Below are 16512 nucleotides of genomic sequence, written 5' to 3'. Positions count from 1 at the left end.
GCAAGAAGAAATAGACAGTAAAACTATAATAGTGGGAGATCTCAACCTTGCACTCTCAGATTTAGACAAATCAAACCACAAAACAAACAAGAAAGAAATTAAAAAAGTAAATAGAACATTAGAAAAACTAGGTATGATAGACCTTTGGAGAAAACTGAATGGCAATAGGAAGGAATATACTTTCTTCTCAGCAGTTCATGGATCCTATACAAAAATTGACCATATACTAGGACATAAAGATCTCAAAATTAAATGTAGGAAGGCAGAAATAATAAATGCCTTCTTCTCAGATCACAATGCAATAAAAGCTACATTCAGTAAAAAGTTAGGGGTAAATAGACCAAAAAGTAATTGGAAACTGAATAATCTCATCTTAAAGAATGACTGGGTGAAAGAGCAAATTATAGAAACAATTAACAATTTCACCCAAGATAATGATAATGATGAGACATCATATCAAAATCTTTGGGATGCAGCTAAAGCGGTAATAAGGGGAAATTTTATATCTTTAGAGGCTTATTTGAAGAAAATTGAGAAAGAGAAAATTAACGAATTGGGCTTACAACTTAAAAGGCTAGAAAAAGACCAAATTATAAACCCCCAACCAAAAATTAAACTCGAAATACAAAAATTAAAAGGAGAAATCAATAAAATTGAAAGTAAAAAAACTATTGAATTAATAAATAAAACCAAGAGTTGGTTTTATGAAAAAGCCAATAAAATAGATAAACCTTTGGTAAATTTGATCAAAAAAAAGAAAGAGGAAAATCAAATTGATAGTCTTACAAATGAAAAGGGGGATCTTTCCACCAATGAAGAGGAAATTAGAGAAATAATAAGGAGTTACTTTGCCCAACTTTATGCCAATAAATTTGATAACTTAAGTGAAATGGATGACTTCCTCCAAAAATATAGGCTCCCTAGATTAACAGAGGAGGAGATAAATTGCTTAAATAGTCCCATTTCAGAAAAAGAAATAGAACAAGCTATTAATCAACTCCCCAAGAAAAAAGTCCCAGGACCAGATGGATTCACATGTGAATTCTACCAAACATTTAAAGAACAATTAGCCCCAAATGTTATATAAATTATTTGAAAAAATAGGGGATGAAGGAGTCCTACCAAACTCCTTTTATGACACAGACATGGTACTGATACCTAAACCTGGTAGATCGAAAACTGAGAAAGAAAATTATAGACCAATCTCCTTAATGAATATTGATGCTAAAATCTTAAATAAGATATTAGCAAAAAGACTTCAGAAAATCATCTCCAAGATAATACACTATGATCAAGTAGGATTTATTCCAGGAATGCAGGGCTGGTTTAATATTAGGAAAACTATTAATATAATTGACCATATTAATAATCAAATTAATAAGAACCATATGATCATCTCAATAGATGCAGAAAAAGCATTTGACAAAATCCAACATCCATTCCTACTAAAAACTCTTGAGAGTATAGGAATAAATGGATTATTCCTTAGAATAATCAGGAGTATATATTTAAGACCGTCAGTAAGCATAATATGCAATAGAAATAAACTGCAACCTTTCCCAGTAAGATCAGGAGTGAAACAAGGTTGCCCACTATCACCATTACTATTCAATATAGTACTAGAAACGCTAGCCTCGGCAATAAGAGCCGAGAAAGAGATTCAAGGAATTAGAGTAGGAAATGAGGAAATTAAACTATCACTTTTTGCAGATGACATGATGGTATACTTAGAGAACCCCAAAGACTCTGCTAAAAAGCTACTAGAAATAATTCAAAATTTCAGCAAAGTGGCAGGATACAAAATAAATCCACATAAATCCTCGGCATTTTTATATATCACTAACAAAATGCAACAGCAAGAGATACAAAGAGAAATTCCATTCCAAACAAATGTTGATAGTATAAAATATTTGGGAATCCATCTACCAAAGAAAAGTCAGGAATTATATGAGAAAAATTACAAAACACTTGCCACAAAAATAAAATCAGATTTAAATAATTGGAAAGACATTCAGTGCTCTTGGATAGGCCGAGCGAATATAATAAAGATGACAATACTCCCCAAACTAATCTATTTATTTAGTGCTATACCAATCAGACTCCCAAGAAACTATTTTAATGACCTAGAAAAAATAACAACAAAATTCATATGGAAGAATAAAAGGTCAAGAATTGCAAGGGAACTAATGAAAAAAAACTCAGAGGAAGGTGGTCTAAGTGTACCTGATCTAAAGCTATATTATATAGCAGCAGTCACCAAAACCATTTGGTATTGGCTAAGAAATAGACCGGTAGATCAGTGGAACAGATTAGATACAAAGGACAAAAAAGGGTACATCAATAGCAATCTAATCTTTGACAAACCCAAAGATTCCAACATTAGGGATAAAAATTCATTATTCAGAAAAAACTGTTGGGAAAACTGGAAATTAGTATGGCAGAAATTAGATATGGATCCACACTTAACACCATATACCAAGATAAGATCAAAATGGGTCCATGATTTAGGCATAAAGAGGGAGATAATAAATAGATTAGAGGAACAGAGGATAATCTACCTCTCAGACTTGTGGAGGAGGAAGGAATTTATGACCAGAGGAGAACTAGAGATCATTATTGATCACAAAATAGAAGATTTTGATTACATCAAACTAAAAAGTTTCTGTACAAATAATACTAATGCAAACAAGATTAGAAGGGAAGTAACAAATTGGGAAAATATTTTTAAAAACAAAGGTTCTGATAAAGGTCTCATTTCCAAAATATATAGAGAACTGACCATAATTTATAAGAAACCAAACCATTCTCCAATTGATAAATGGTCAAAGGATATGAACAGACAATTCTCAGAGGAAGAAATTGAAACTATATCCACTCACATGAAAGAGTGTTCCAAATCACTACTGATCAGAGAAATGCAAATTAAGACCACTCTGAGATACCACTACACACCTGTCAGATTGGCTAAGATGACAGGAACAAATAATGACAAATGTTGGAGGGGATGTGGGGAAATTGGGACACTAATACATTGCTGGTGGAGTTGTGAAAGAATCCAGCCATTCTGGAGAGCAATCTGGAATTATGCCCAAAAAGTTATCAAACTGTGCATACCCTTTGACCCAGCAGCGCTACTACTGGGATTATATCCCAAAGAAATACTAAAGAGCGGAAAGAGACATATATGTGCCAAAATGTTTGTGGCAGCTCTTTTTGTTGTAGCTAGAAACTGGAAGATGAATGGATGTCCATCAGTTGGAGAATGGTTGGGTAAATTGTGGTATATGAAAGTTATGGAATATTATTGCTCAGTAAGAAATGACCAGCAGGAGGAATACAGAGAGGGTTGGAGAGACTTAAATCAACTGATGCTGAGTGAAATGAGCAGAACCAGAAGATCACTGTATACTTCAACAACGATACTGTATGAGGATGTATTCTGATGGAAGTGGAAATCTTCAACATAAAGAAGATCCAACTCACTTCCAGTTGATCAATGATGGACAGAGGTAGATACACCCAGAGAAGAAACACTGGGAGGGGAATGTAAATTGTTAGCACTAATATCTGTCTGCCCAGGTTGCATGTACCTTCGGATTCTAATGTTTATTGTGCAACAAGAAAATGATATTCACACACATGTATTGTACTTAGACTATATTGTAACACATGTAAAATGTATGGTATTGCCTGTCGTCGGGGGGAGGGAATAAGGGAGGGGGGGTAATTTGGAAAAATGAATACAAGGGATAATATTATAAAATATATATATATATATATATATAATAAAAAATTAAAAAAAAAAAAAAAAAAGAAAAAAAAAAAAGAATTCATAACAGGAGAAATTATATCATTTCCAATACCCTGACTTACCTCCTTCAATTAACCCTTCATGGGTGGAGGGATAAGGAGGAGGGGAAGAAGCATTAACTCAATCAGAATTACCTATTAAGCAGCCTATGACAAGATTAGAAAAAGCATTGGTTAAGGCAAAAAATGAAGGAGAGGATATATGTGATTTTATACATGCATATCCTGTGATTGAAGGGAAGCAATTAACTTGGAAAACATTTTTACAGCCAAAGGTTCTGATAAAGACCTCATTTCCAAAATATATAGAGAATTGACTCTAATTTATAAGAAATCAAGCCATTCTCCAATTGATAAATGGTCAACAGATAGGAACAGATACTTTTCAGATGACGAAAAGGAAAATATTTCTAGCCATATGAAAAGGTGATTATTGATCAGATAAATGCAAATTGACAACTCTGAGATACTACCACACACATTTCAGATATGGGATGACAGGAAAAGAAAATGATGCATGTTGAAGGGGATATGGGAAAACTGGGACACTGATAACATTATTGGTCGAATTGTGAATGCATCCAACAATTCTGCAGAGCAATTTGGAACTATGCTCAAAAAGTTATGAAACTGTGCATACATTTTGATCCAGCAGTGTTACTACTGGGTTTATATCCCAAAGAAATATTAAAGAAGGGAAAGGGACCCATATGTGCAAAAATTTTTGTGACAGCCCTTTTTGTATTGTCTAGAAACTAGAAATGGAATGGATGCCTGTCAATTGGAGAATGGCTGAATAAAATGTGGTATGTGAATGTTATGGAATATTATTTTTCTGTAAGAAATTACCAGCAGGATGATTTCAGAAAGGCCTGGAGTGACTTACATGAATTGATGCTGAGTGAAATGAGCAGGACCAGGAGATCATTATACACTTTAACAACACTATTATATGATGATCAATTCTGATGGATATGACTCTCTTCAACAATGAGATGAACTACACAATTCCAATAGAGCAGTATTGAATTGAACCAGTGAAAGAAATGAGTGCAGACCACAACATAGCATTTCTACTACTGTTATTGGTTGCTTGCATTTTTGTTTTCCTTCTCAGTTTATTTTTACCTTATTTCTAAATATGATTTTTCTTGTGCAGCAAGATAACTGTATAATATGTATACATATATTGCATTTAACATATACTTTACCATATATAACATGTATTAGTCTACCTGCCATCTAAGGGAGGAGGTGGGGGGAAAAGGGGAAACGTTGGAACAGAAGGTTTTGCAAGAGACAGTGCTGAAAAAAATTACTCAACCATATGTCTTATAAATAAAGTTATAATAAAAAAGACTAAAATAATTTTTAAAGGAATGACTTTTACTTTTCAATTTAGATAGCAATTTATATGTAATAGGTAGTTATCATATGAGCTCAGTGATTGGTTTTTAGGAAGAACTGCAAATAAGTGAGTTCTGCTATTTATGTTAAAGCAGTGGTCAGTACTAACAGCAGGCTTTGAATATTTTGTTTACTGGATTCAAAAATTCATGATTACAGGATGAAACAGAAACATCAAAATAGAGAAAAGGAGAGAGATAGTGATAGGTAGATAAACAGAGACAGAGTGAGAAAGAGAAAGAGAGAGACAGAGACAGAGACAGAGATAGAGAGAGACAGAGAGATCCCCAAACGGAGACTGAGAGACCGAGACCAAGAAAGTCAGAGACAGAGATACAGATACAAAGAGATAGTGAGAGATAAAGACAGATACAATCATAGAGAGACAAAGAGACACTCAGAAATAGAAAGAAATTCAGAGTCAGAAAGTGATGGTCTTCCTGCCTTTTTGCATGATTTTTCACAAATTTGTTTTGCCTTAAAACTTGGTATCAACAATAAACAAAGAAAAATGTGGAAAATTATCATCCCCAACTAAAATCAAGCATCTTTACCTTAAAAGAATTTATCTTCTACTAGATGATCAGCCATCCTCCAACTGATGGGTATCCATTCAGTTTCCACTTTCTTGTGAGGCATTGATTTTGAGGAGTAAAATTCTTTTTTTTTATATTAATAAATTTTTATTATATATATATATATATATTTATAATATCCCTTGTATTCAATTTTTCCAAATTATCCCCCCTCCCTCTATTCCCTCCCCCCGATGACAGGCAATCCCATACATTTTACATGTGTTACAATATAGTCTAGGTACAATACATGTGTGTGAATATCATTTTCTTGTTGCACAATAAACATTAGAAACCGAAGGTACATGCAACTTGGGCAGACAGATATTAGTGCTAACAATTTATATTCACTTCCCAGTGTTTCTTCTCTGGGTGTAGCTACCTCTGTCCATCATTTATCAACTGGAAGTGAGTTGGCTTTTCTTTATGTTGAAGATTTCCACTTCCATCAGAATACATCCTCATACATATTTTGTGATCAATAATGATCTCCAGTTCTCCTCTGGTCATAAATTCCTTCCTCCTCCACAGGTCTGAGAGGTAGACTATTCCCTGTTCCTCTAATCTATTTATGATCTCATTCTTTATGCCTAAATCATGGACCCATTTTGATCTTATCTTGGTATATGGTGTTAAGTGTGGATCCATATTTAATTTCTGCCATACTAATTTCCAGTTTTCCCAACAGTTTTTTCCGAATAATGAATTTTTATCCCTAATGTTGGTATCTTTGGGTTTGTCAAAGATTAGATTGCTATAGATGTACCCTTTTTTGTCCTTTGTATCTAATCTGTTCCACTGATCTACCGGTCTATTTCTTAGCCAATAACAAATGGTTTTGGTGACTGCTGCTATATAATAAAGCTTTAGATCAGGTACACTTAGACCACCTTCCTCTGAGTTTTTTTTTTCATTAGTTCCCTTGCAATTCTCGACCTTTTATTCTTCCTTATGAATTTTGTTGTTATTTTTTCTAGGTCATTGAAATAGTTTCTTGGGAGTCTGATTGGTATAGCACTAAATAAATAGATTAGTTTGGGGAGTATTGTCATCTTTATTATATTCGCTCGGCCTATCCAAGAGCATTGAATGTCTTTCCAATTATTTAAATCTGATTTTATTTTTGTGGCAAGTGTTTTGTAATTTTTCTCATATAATTCCTGAATTTTCTTTGGTAGATGGATTCCCAAATACTTTATACTCTCAACATTTGTTTGGAATGGAGTTTCTCTTTGTATCTCTTGCTGTTGCATTTTGTTAGTGATATATAAAAAAGCTGAGGATTTCTGTGGATTTATTTTGTATCCTGCCACTTTGCTGAAATTTTGAATTATTTCTAGTAGCTTTTTAGCAGAGTCTTTGGGGTTCTCTAAGTATACCATCATGTCATCTGCAAAAAGTGATAGTTTAATTTCCTCATTTCCTACTCTAATTCCTTGAATCTCTTTCTCGGCTCTTATTGCCGAGGCTAGCGTTTCTAGTACTATATTAAATAGTAATGGTGATAGTGGGCAACCTTGTTTCACTCCTGATCTTACTGGGAAAGGTTGCAGTTTATTTCTATTGCATATTATGCTTACTTAAGGTCTTAAATATATGCTCCTGATTATTCTAAGGAATAGTCCATTTATTCCTATACTCTCAAGGGTTTTTAGTAGGAATGGATGTTGGATTTTGTCAAATGCTTTTTCTGCATCTATTGAGATGATCATATGGTTCTTATTAATTTGATTATTAATATGGTCAATTATATTAATAGTTTTCCTAATATTAAACCAGCCCTGCATTCCTGGAATAAATCCTACTTGATCATAGTGTATTATCCTGGAGATGATTTTCTGAAGTCTTTTTGCTAATGTCTTATTTAAGATTTTAGCATCAATATTCATTAAGGAGATTGGTCTATAATTTTCTTTCTCAGTTTTCGCTCTACCTGGTTTAGGTATCAGTACCATGTCTGTGTCATAAAAGGAGTTTGGTAGGACTCCTTCATCCCCTATTTTTTCAAATAATTTATATAACATTTGGGGCTAATTGTTCTTTAAATGTTTGGTAGAATTCACATGTGAATCCATCTGGTCCTGGGACTTTTTTCTTGGGGAGTTGATTAATAGTTTGTTCTATTTCTTTTTCTGAATTGGGACTATTTAAGCAATTTATCTCCTCCTCTGTTAATCTAGGGAGCCTATATTTTTGGAGGAAGTCATCAATTTCACTTAAGTTATCAAATTTATTGGCATAAAGTTGGGCAAAGTAACTCCTTATTATTTCTCTGATTTCCTCTTCATTGGTGGAAAGATCCCCCTTTTCATTTGTAAGACTATCAATTTGATTTTCCTCTTTCTTTTTTTTTGATCAAATTTACAAAGGTTTATCTATTTTATTGGGTTTTTCATAAAACCAATTCTTGGTTTTATTTATTAATTCAATATTTTTTTACTTTCAATATTATTGATTTCTCCTTTTAATTTTTGTATTTCAAGTTTAATTTTTGGTTGGGGGTTTATAATTTGGTCTTTTTCTAGCCTTTTAAGTTGTAAGCCCAATTCGTTAATCTTCTCTTTCTCAATTTTCTTCAAATAAGCCTCTAAAGATATAAAATTTCCCCTTATTACTGCTTTAGCTGCATCCCAAAGATTTTGGTATGATGTCTCATCATTGTCATTATCTTGGGTGAAATTATTAATTGTTTCTATAATTTGCTCTTTCACCCAGTCATTCTTTAAGATGAGATTATTCAGTTTCCAATTACTTTTTGTTCTATTTACCCCTAACTTTTTACTGAATGTAGCTTTTATTGCATTGTGATATGAAAAGAAGGCATTTATTATTTCTGCCTTCCTACATTTAATTTTGAGATCTTTATGTCCTAATATATGGTCTATTTTTGTATAGGATCCATGAACTGCTGAGAAGAAAGTATATTCCTTTCTATTGCCATTCAGTTTTCTCCAAAGGTCTATCATACCTAGTTTTTCTAATGTTCTATTTACTTTTTTAATTTCTTTCTTGTTTGTTTTGTTCTTTGATTTGTCTAAATCTGAGAGTGCAATGTTGAGATCTCCCACTGTTATAGATTTACTGTCTATTTCTTCTTGCAATTCTCTTAACTTTTCCTTTAGAAAGTTAGATGCTATACCACTTGGTGCATATATGTTTAGTATTGATATGGCTTTATTATTTATGCTACTTTTCAGCAGGATATAGTTTCCTTCCTTATCTTTTTTAACTAGATCTACTTCTGCTTTTGCTTGATCTGAGATAACGATAGCTACCCCTACTTTTTTGGCTTTACCTGAAGCATAATAGGCTCTGTTCCAACCTTTTACCTTTACTCTGTATGTATCTCCCTGCTTTAAGTGTGTTTCCTGTAGACAACATATTGTAGGGTTCTGCTTTTTGATCCAATCTGCTATCCGTCTCTGTTTGATGGGATCGTTCATCCCATTTACATTTACAGTTAAAATTACTAATTCTGTATTTCCTGCCATCATATTATCCCCAGATTATGCTTTTTCCCTTAACCCCCCTGATCCCCCTCCCTGATATTTAATTTACAGACCCCCCTTGTGACGCGCAACCCTCCCTTTTTTTTTTAGTATCCCTCCCCCCTCCCTCCAAGTCCCTTCACTTATTCTCCTTTTCCTTTTCCCTTTTCCTCTCCCCCCTTTTAATGAGGTGAGAGAAAATTCTCTGAAAAACAAATATGTTAGTTATTTACTCTTTGAGCCTCTCTTGATGAGAGTAAGATTCACACAATGATTCTCCCCCTCACTAAGTTCCCTCAGATATGGTGTATTTTCTATGCCTCTTCCTGGGATGTAGTTTCCTTCTTTTTATCATTCCTTCCCCTTTTTCTGAAACGACCTCCTTCCCTTTACTCTACCCCCCTTTTTTCTTTTATATCAGTAAAATCAAATTATCCTTGAGTACTTTTTATATACCCACAACAGAGTTACAGTTCTCAAGGGTTCTGTGTACCTTTTTCTATTTCTCTTCTGTCTTGTGGATGTAGATCAAATTTTTTGTTTAAGTCTGGTTTTTTTCTTAGAAACATATAGAATTCCTCTATTTCATTGAATGATCATCTTCTTCCATGGAAAAAGATGCTAAACTTAGCTGGGTAGTTCATTCTTGGTTGCAGTCCTTGATCTTTTGCCTTACGGAATATCAGGTTCCAGGCCCTTCTATCTTTTAATGTGGAGGCAGCCAGGTCTTGAGTGACCCTTATTGTGGCACCTTGGTATTTAAATTGTTTTTTTCTAGCTGCTTGCAGGATTTTCTCCTTTGTGTGGTAATTCTGCAGCTTAGCCACAATATTCCGTGGTGTTCTTCTTTTAGGGTCTATTTCAGAAGGAGTTCGATGAATTCTTTCCACATCTACTTTCCCTTCTGTTTCTATTATCTCTGGACAGTTCTCTTTGATAATTTCTTGTAAAATAGAATCTAGGCTCTTTTTTTGGTCATAGTTTTCAGGAAGTCCAATGATCCACAGTTTATCTCTCCTAGTTCTATTTTCCAGGTCTATAGATTTTCCCAGTAAGTATTTGACATTGTTCTCCTGCTTCTCAATTTTTTTGTTTTGTTTGACTGATTCTTGGGTTCTCTGTCTGTCATTCATTTCTATTTGTTCCATCCTGATTTTTAAGGAGTTATTTTCTTCTTTCACAGTTTTTAGTTCTTTTTGTAAATGCCCAATTTCGTTTTTAAATGAATTATTTTGCTCTATTGAATTTTTTTCCATTTCCCTAATTTTTTTTTGAGAGTTATTTTCTTTTTCCAATTCAGAAATTCTATTTTCTTGAGACATTTTTTATCTTTTCCAATTCAGAAATCCTACTTTCCTGTGATTTTTTAACCTTTTCTAATTCATAAATTTTGTTTCCCTTCATCTCCTGTGAATTCTTTATTTTTTCCAACTCCAATTTCAGGACGTTGTTATTCTCTATCATAGCTTCCCTTTCCTTTCCCCATTTTTCTTCAAACTCCCTTAATTTTTAATAGTCTCTTCAAGGAGAGAGTTATGTGATGGGGGGCAGGAATCATTCCCCTTTAGGTTGTTATCTGCTGTCTCTCTGCTATTAACTTCCTCAGGGTTGGATACCCGCTCTTTCTCTGTGTAGAAGGATTCTATGGTTTTTCTGGTTTTTTCATTCATATTTTAAAATTTTTTTGTGGTCTGTCCCTGGGGTAGGAAATTATTTATTTACTTCTTTACCAGCTTCCTCCCAGACCGGATGGATGCAGCAGCCCCTGCGCCTGAGCAAAGATAGAGCTCTGGCAGAGAGTTCCCCACCCCCTCCCTGGAAGTGCCTCAGAGGTGACTAGCACTGCTGTGCCCTGAGGGCGCTGTGTTTTAGTGGCTTCCCTGAGGTTGAGACTGAACAGTAAAGGCAGCACAAAGCCTAGCCTATGTGTCCCGGTGGGGAGTGGATGTCTGAAGCAGGTGCCGTGAAAAGCCCCTGCGCTCCAACTGGAAGTGTCTGCCAGAAACCTCGGTCCCTATTTCAAAGGTTCCGCTTCTCTGGGACTTCCTGGAGCTGAGTTCCACTCCCTCCAGCTAAGCTAGGCCGTGTGTTGCCTTGGGCCGTATCCACCCACTTGTCAATCTCTTAACTATTCTCAGGAGGTAGCTGAGGCCATGCCCCCTGGTGCAGAGATCTGCTGAGTCACTCCCAGGGTCCTGGAAAATCTAATCTATCTGAATTTTTATAGTATTTTAGCTTTCTCTTCTGAACTGCTAAATAATTAGCAGAGAAGAGCTAACAGCATGTGCCAGATTCCTTTATCTCAGTGGCTTCTCTGATCCCAGAGCCCTCCCCAGTGCGATTGGCGCTGTATGCTAGCACCCAGCCGTTTGTGCTGGCCTCTCTTCTTCCTCCCCTGGGAACTGACCTTTTCTGTTGAAACTCCAGATTCTCTTCAGCTGGTAAGTCGTGCTTCCCGTCCTTGTGGTATCTATCAGTCCAGGCCTTATTTTGAGGCTTAATTTGTCTAATTGATTGTGAGGGAGTGAGGACGTTCACAGAGTCGTGTGTTTCTTCTCCGCCATCTTGACCGTTAACTTTCTTAAAAAGCAATTTATAATTGTTACCCATATCATATCTTCATTCCTGATCTTTCTCCTTTCTTGGCATCTTCTAGATAGATGTCACTTGAAATTCTAAAAGCACATTTATAACAATGCATGTCATTTTTTTCCATCAGTCCTTTATTGTCTTTATTATGAAAGGCAAATCCTTTTACATTTAATATATTTTATAATTTGACTCTAATCTTTCTTTCTAAAAGAATTTCATCTTTTTCTTCCTTAAGCATATCACATTTCAATCAGTTTGGCTCCATATAGAACATTTTATCATTTAACTCTAAGTTTTTGCATTTGCAGACACACTCTTTATCTCTATCTTTCTGAGTCCCTTACTACTTTCAAAGTTCAGCTTAATTTGCGTCACTTACTTATATATTATTTACAATGCGAGACCATTCTTGTTTTTGCGTCACTACCTAGTGCCTGGTACAGTGTCTGTCACTAATAAAAATGAGTGTCAAACTGAATTGAAGATATACCTAGTGAATATTCATGTCATTTCTACATATAATTGCCTCATTGTTCCTCACCAAAAAAAAAATCACTTTTTGTTTTCTGCTATGTGTTTCAAATATTTTTTCTTCATAGGTATACCAATGAATCTTCATCATTCTGCAGAGCACCTCAGAAAACTGTATGCTCTCTAGAGTCCCTTGAATCATTTTTTTTAGTAATACTCATTCATAGTATGTAACTTGGAAGGATCAATAGTCAACTCATCAATCAATCAGCAAGGGTTCATTAAAATTCTACCAAGTGTCTGATATTGTGTTAATGCCAGATTATACAAATTTTTAAAAATGAGATGGTCTCCATCTTAAATGGTCCATATTTTGTTAGAAGAAATAATATCTACATTTTAGATGGCTTTTAAAATTATATCGAAAAAATAAAATTAAATCTAAAGTAATTTTAAGGTATGTGCATGAGAAACCAGGAAAAGCCTCATGTAGAGGTAGTAGAAAGAAGCTAAAGTGAAGAGTGTGGGAAGAGGAAGAGATCAAATTCTAGACATAGGGGATATCTAATGTATTTTCAGTCTTTGTAAAGGCATAGAATTTGGAAAAGCAGTTAAAATTATATAGAAAAAATTAAATTAAATCTAAAGTATTTTCAATGTGTGTGTGTATGGGAAACCAGGAAAAAACTTTATATTAGAAAGAAACTAAGAATCTTGAATGTGATGAGGAAGAGATCAAATTCTAGGCATGGGTAGTATTCAAAACATTTGCAGTCTTTGTAAGGGCATAGAAATTGGAGAAGCAGCTCTAAGTGTCAAGAAAATATTAGACCATTTTGTCTGGATCAAAGAATATGTGAAAAGCAGCATTGCATAATTTACCTTGAAAATTCTATCTATTAGATAGAATTAGTTAAAGGTCATTAAATGCTTAAGAGAATTATTTGTAAATGAGATTGGAAGCAAGAGAAAGCAACTGGTACAGACTTCTGAGGTGAATGACAACTGACAAAGTGACCTTTGCTTCAAGAATATTACTTTGGAAGTTCTGTAAATGATAGATTGGTGTAAAGACAGACTTGAGCCTGGGAAGTTAATTAGAACATGACTAAAAAGTTCAAAGCCAAGTAAAAAATAGCAAAAACCAAGCAAGAAAAATGTAGGGAAAGAAAGGTGACATAAGGGGAAACAAGGAAACTTTACTCTCATCAAAATTGGTTCAAAGAGGGAATAACATACACAATCAATTGGGTAGAGCAATTTGCCTTAGCCTACAAGATATTGGAGGGGAAAGGAAAAGGAGAGCAGATTGGGGGAGGAGTAGTCAGAAGCAAAACACTTTTGAGGAGGGACAGGGAAAAAGAGATAGAGAATAGAATAAAGAAGAAAGAAATATACTTAACAAGATCAAGTTTGGAGGAAAAAAAATTGAAATAAGCTTCTTTGATAAAGAATTGATTGCCAATAACTCTTAGATTATCTCTCCTGGATCTTTTTTCCAGGTCAGTTGCTTTTCCTTTTTTTTTTTTTTAATTATACCTTTTTATTGACAAACATATGCATGGGTAATTTTTATATTTTCCCTTCTACTCACTTCTGTTCCAGTTTTTCCCTTCCCAAGGTGGTGGACAGTCTCATATATGTTAAACATGTTAAAGTATATTTTAGATGCAATATATGCATTCAGATCCATAAAGTTCTCTTGTTGAATAAGAAAAATTATATTCAGAAGGTAAAAAATAACCTGAAATGCAACTAGTCCTCATTCATTTCCCTTCTCTGGATGTAGCTAATTTTATACATCACTGATCAATTGGAACTGAATTGTACCTTTTTGTTGTCGATTGTTCCTTCTCTGGATGTAGCTGATTCTGTACATCACTGATCAAATGGAAATGAATTGTACCTTCTCTTTCTCAAAGATATACACTTCCATCAGAATACATGCTCATACACTATTGTTGCTGAATAATGTATATAATGAACTCCTGGTTCTACTATTTTCATTTAGCATCAGTTCCTGAAAGCCTCTCCAAGCCTCTCTGTATTCATCCTGCTGATCATTTCTTTTTTCTTTTTTTTAAAATAAATTTTATAATTATAATTTTTTTTGGCAGTACATATGTATGAGTAATTTTTTATAACATTATCCCTTGTAATCATTTTACAAAATTTACCCCTCCCTCCCTCTACTCCCTCGCCTAGATGACAGGCAATCCCATACATATTACATGTGTTACAGTATAACTTAGACACAATATATGCGTGTAAATCCAATTTTCTTGTTGCACATTAAGTATTAGATTCCAAAGGTATAAGTAACCTGAGTAGAAAGACAGTAGTGCTAACAGTTTACATGCAATTCCCAGTGTTCCTTCTCTGGGTTTAGTTGTTTCTGTCCATCATTGATCAACTGGAAGTGAGTTGGATCTTATTTATGTTGAAGATATACACTTCCATCACAATATATCTTCATACAGTATTGTTGTTGAAGTGTTGAAGTGTATAGTGATCTTCGGTTCTGCTCATTTCATTCAGCATCAGTTCATGTAAGTCTCTCCAAACCTCTCTGTATTCATGATGCTGGTCATTTCTTACAGAGCAATAATATTCCATATTATTCCATAATATTCATATAATTTAACCAACCATTCTCAAATTAATGGAAAACCATTCATTTTCCAGTTTCTAGCCACTACGAAAAAAGCTGCCACAAACATTTTGAGACATACAGGTCCCTTTCCCCTCTTTAGTATTTCTTTGGGATATAAGCCAAGCACAGCTGGATCAAGGGGTATGCACACTTTGATAACTTTTTGGTCATAGCTCCAAATTGCTCTCCAGAATGGCCAGATTCTTTCACAACTCCACCAACAATGCATTAGTGTCCCAGTTTTCCCACATCCCCTCCAAATTTCATCATTAATTCTTACTGTCATCATAGCCAATCTGACAGGTGTGTAGTGTTAATCTCAAAGTTTTCTTAATGTGCATTTCTCTAATCAGCAGTGCTTTGGAACACTCTTTCATATGAGTGCATATAGTTTCAATTTCATCATCTGAGAATTGTCTGTTCATAGCCTTTGAACATTTATCAATTGGAAAATGGTTTAATTTCATATAAATTAGGGGCAGTTCTCTATATATTTTGGATATGAGACCTTTATCAGAACCTTTAACTGTAAAAATATTTTGTCTAATTTGTTACTTCCCTTCTAATCGTGTTGCCATTAGTATTGTTTGTACAGAAACTTTTTGGTTTGATGTAATCAAAATCTTCTATTTTGTGATCAATAATGATATCTAGTTCTACTGTGGTCATAAATCCCTTCCTCTTCCACAGGTCTGAGAGGTAGACTATCCTCTGTTCCTCTAATCTATTTATGATCTCATTCTTTATGCCTAAATCATGGACCCATTTTGATCTTATCTTGGTATACGGTGTTAAGTGTGGATCCATATCAAATTTCTGGCATACTAATTTCCAGTTCTCCCAACAGTTTTTTTCAAATAATGAATTTTTATCCCAAATGTTGGTATCTTTGGGTTTGTCAAACACTAGATTGGTATAGTTGTACCCTTTTTTGTCCTTTGTACCTAATCGGTTCCATTAATTGACTGGTCTATTTCTTAGCCAATACCAAATGTTTTTTGTGACTGCTGCTTTATAATATAGCTTTAGATCAGGTACACCTCGACCACCTTCATCTGACTTTTTTTCATTAGTTCCCTTGCAATTCTCGACCTTTTATTCTTCCATATGAATTTTGTTGTTATTTTTTCTAGGTCATTAAAATAGTTTCTTGGGAGTCTGATTGGAATAGCACTAAATAAATAGATTAGTTTGGGGAGTATTGTCATCTTTATTATATTCGCTCGGCCTGTCCACGAGCAAAGAATGTCTTTTCAATCATTTAAATCTGACTTTATTTTTAGGCAAGTGTTTTGTAATTTTGCTCATATAATTCCTGGCTTGTCTTTGGTAGATGGATTCCCAAATATTTTATACTCTTGATACTTGTTTTGAATGAAATTTCTCTTTGTATCTCTTGCTGTTACATTTTGTTGGTGATGTATAAAAATGCTGAGGATTTATGTGGATTTATTTGGTATCCAGCAACTTTGCTAAAGTTGTGAATTATTTCTTTTTCTTTTTTTTTCTTTTTTTT

This window comes from Sminthopsis crassicaudata, chromosome 1, assembly GCF_048593235.1.
Source record: "Sminthopsis crassicaudata isolate SCR6 chromosome 1, ASM4859323v1, whole genome shotgun sequence".
NCBI classification, from domain to species: Eukaryota; Metazoa; Chordata; class Mammalia; order Dasyuromorphia; family Dasyuridae; genus Sminthopsis; species Sminthopsis crassicaudata.
The sequence above is the reverse complement of the archived record's forward strand: the minus strand, read 5'-3'. Positions refer to the sequence as shown.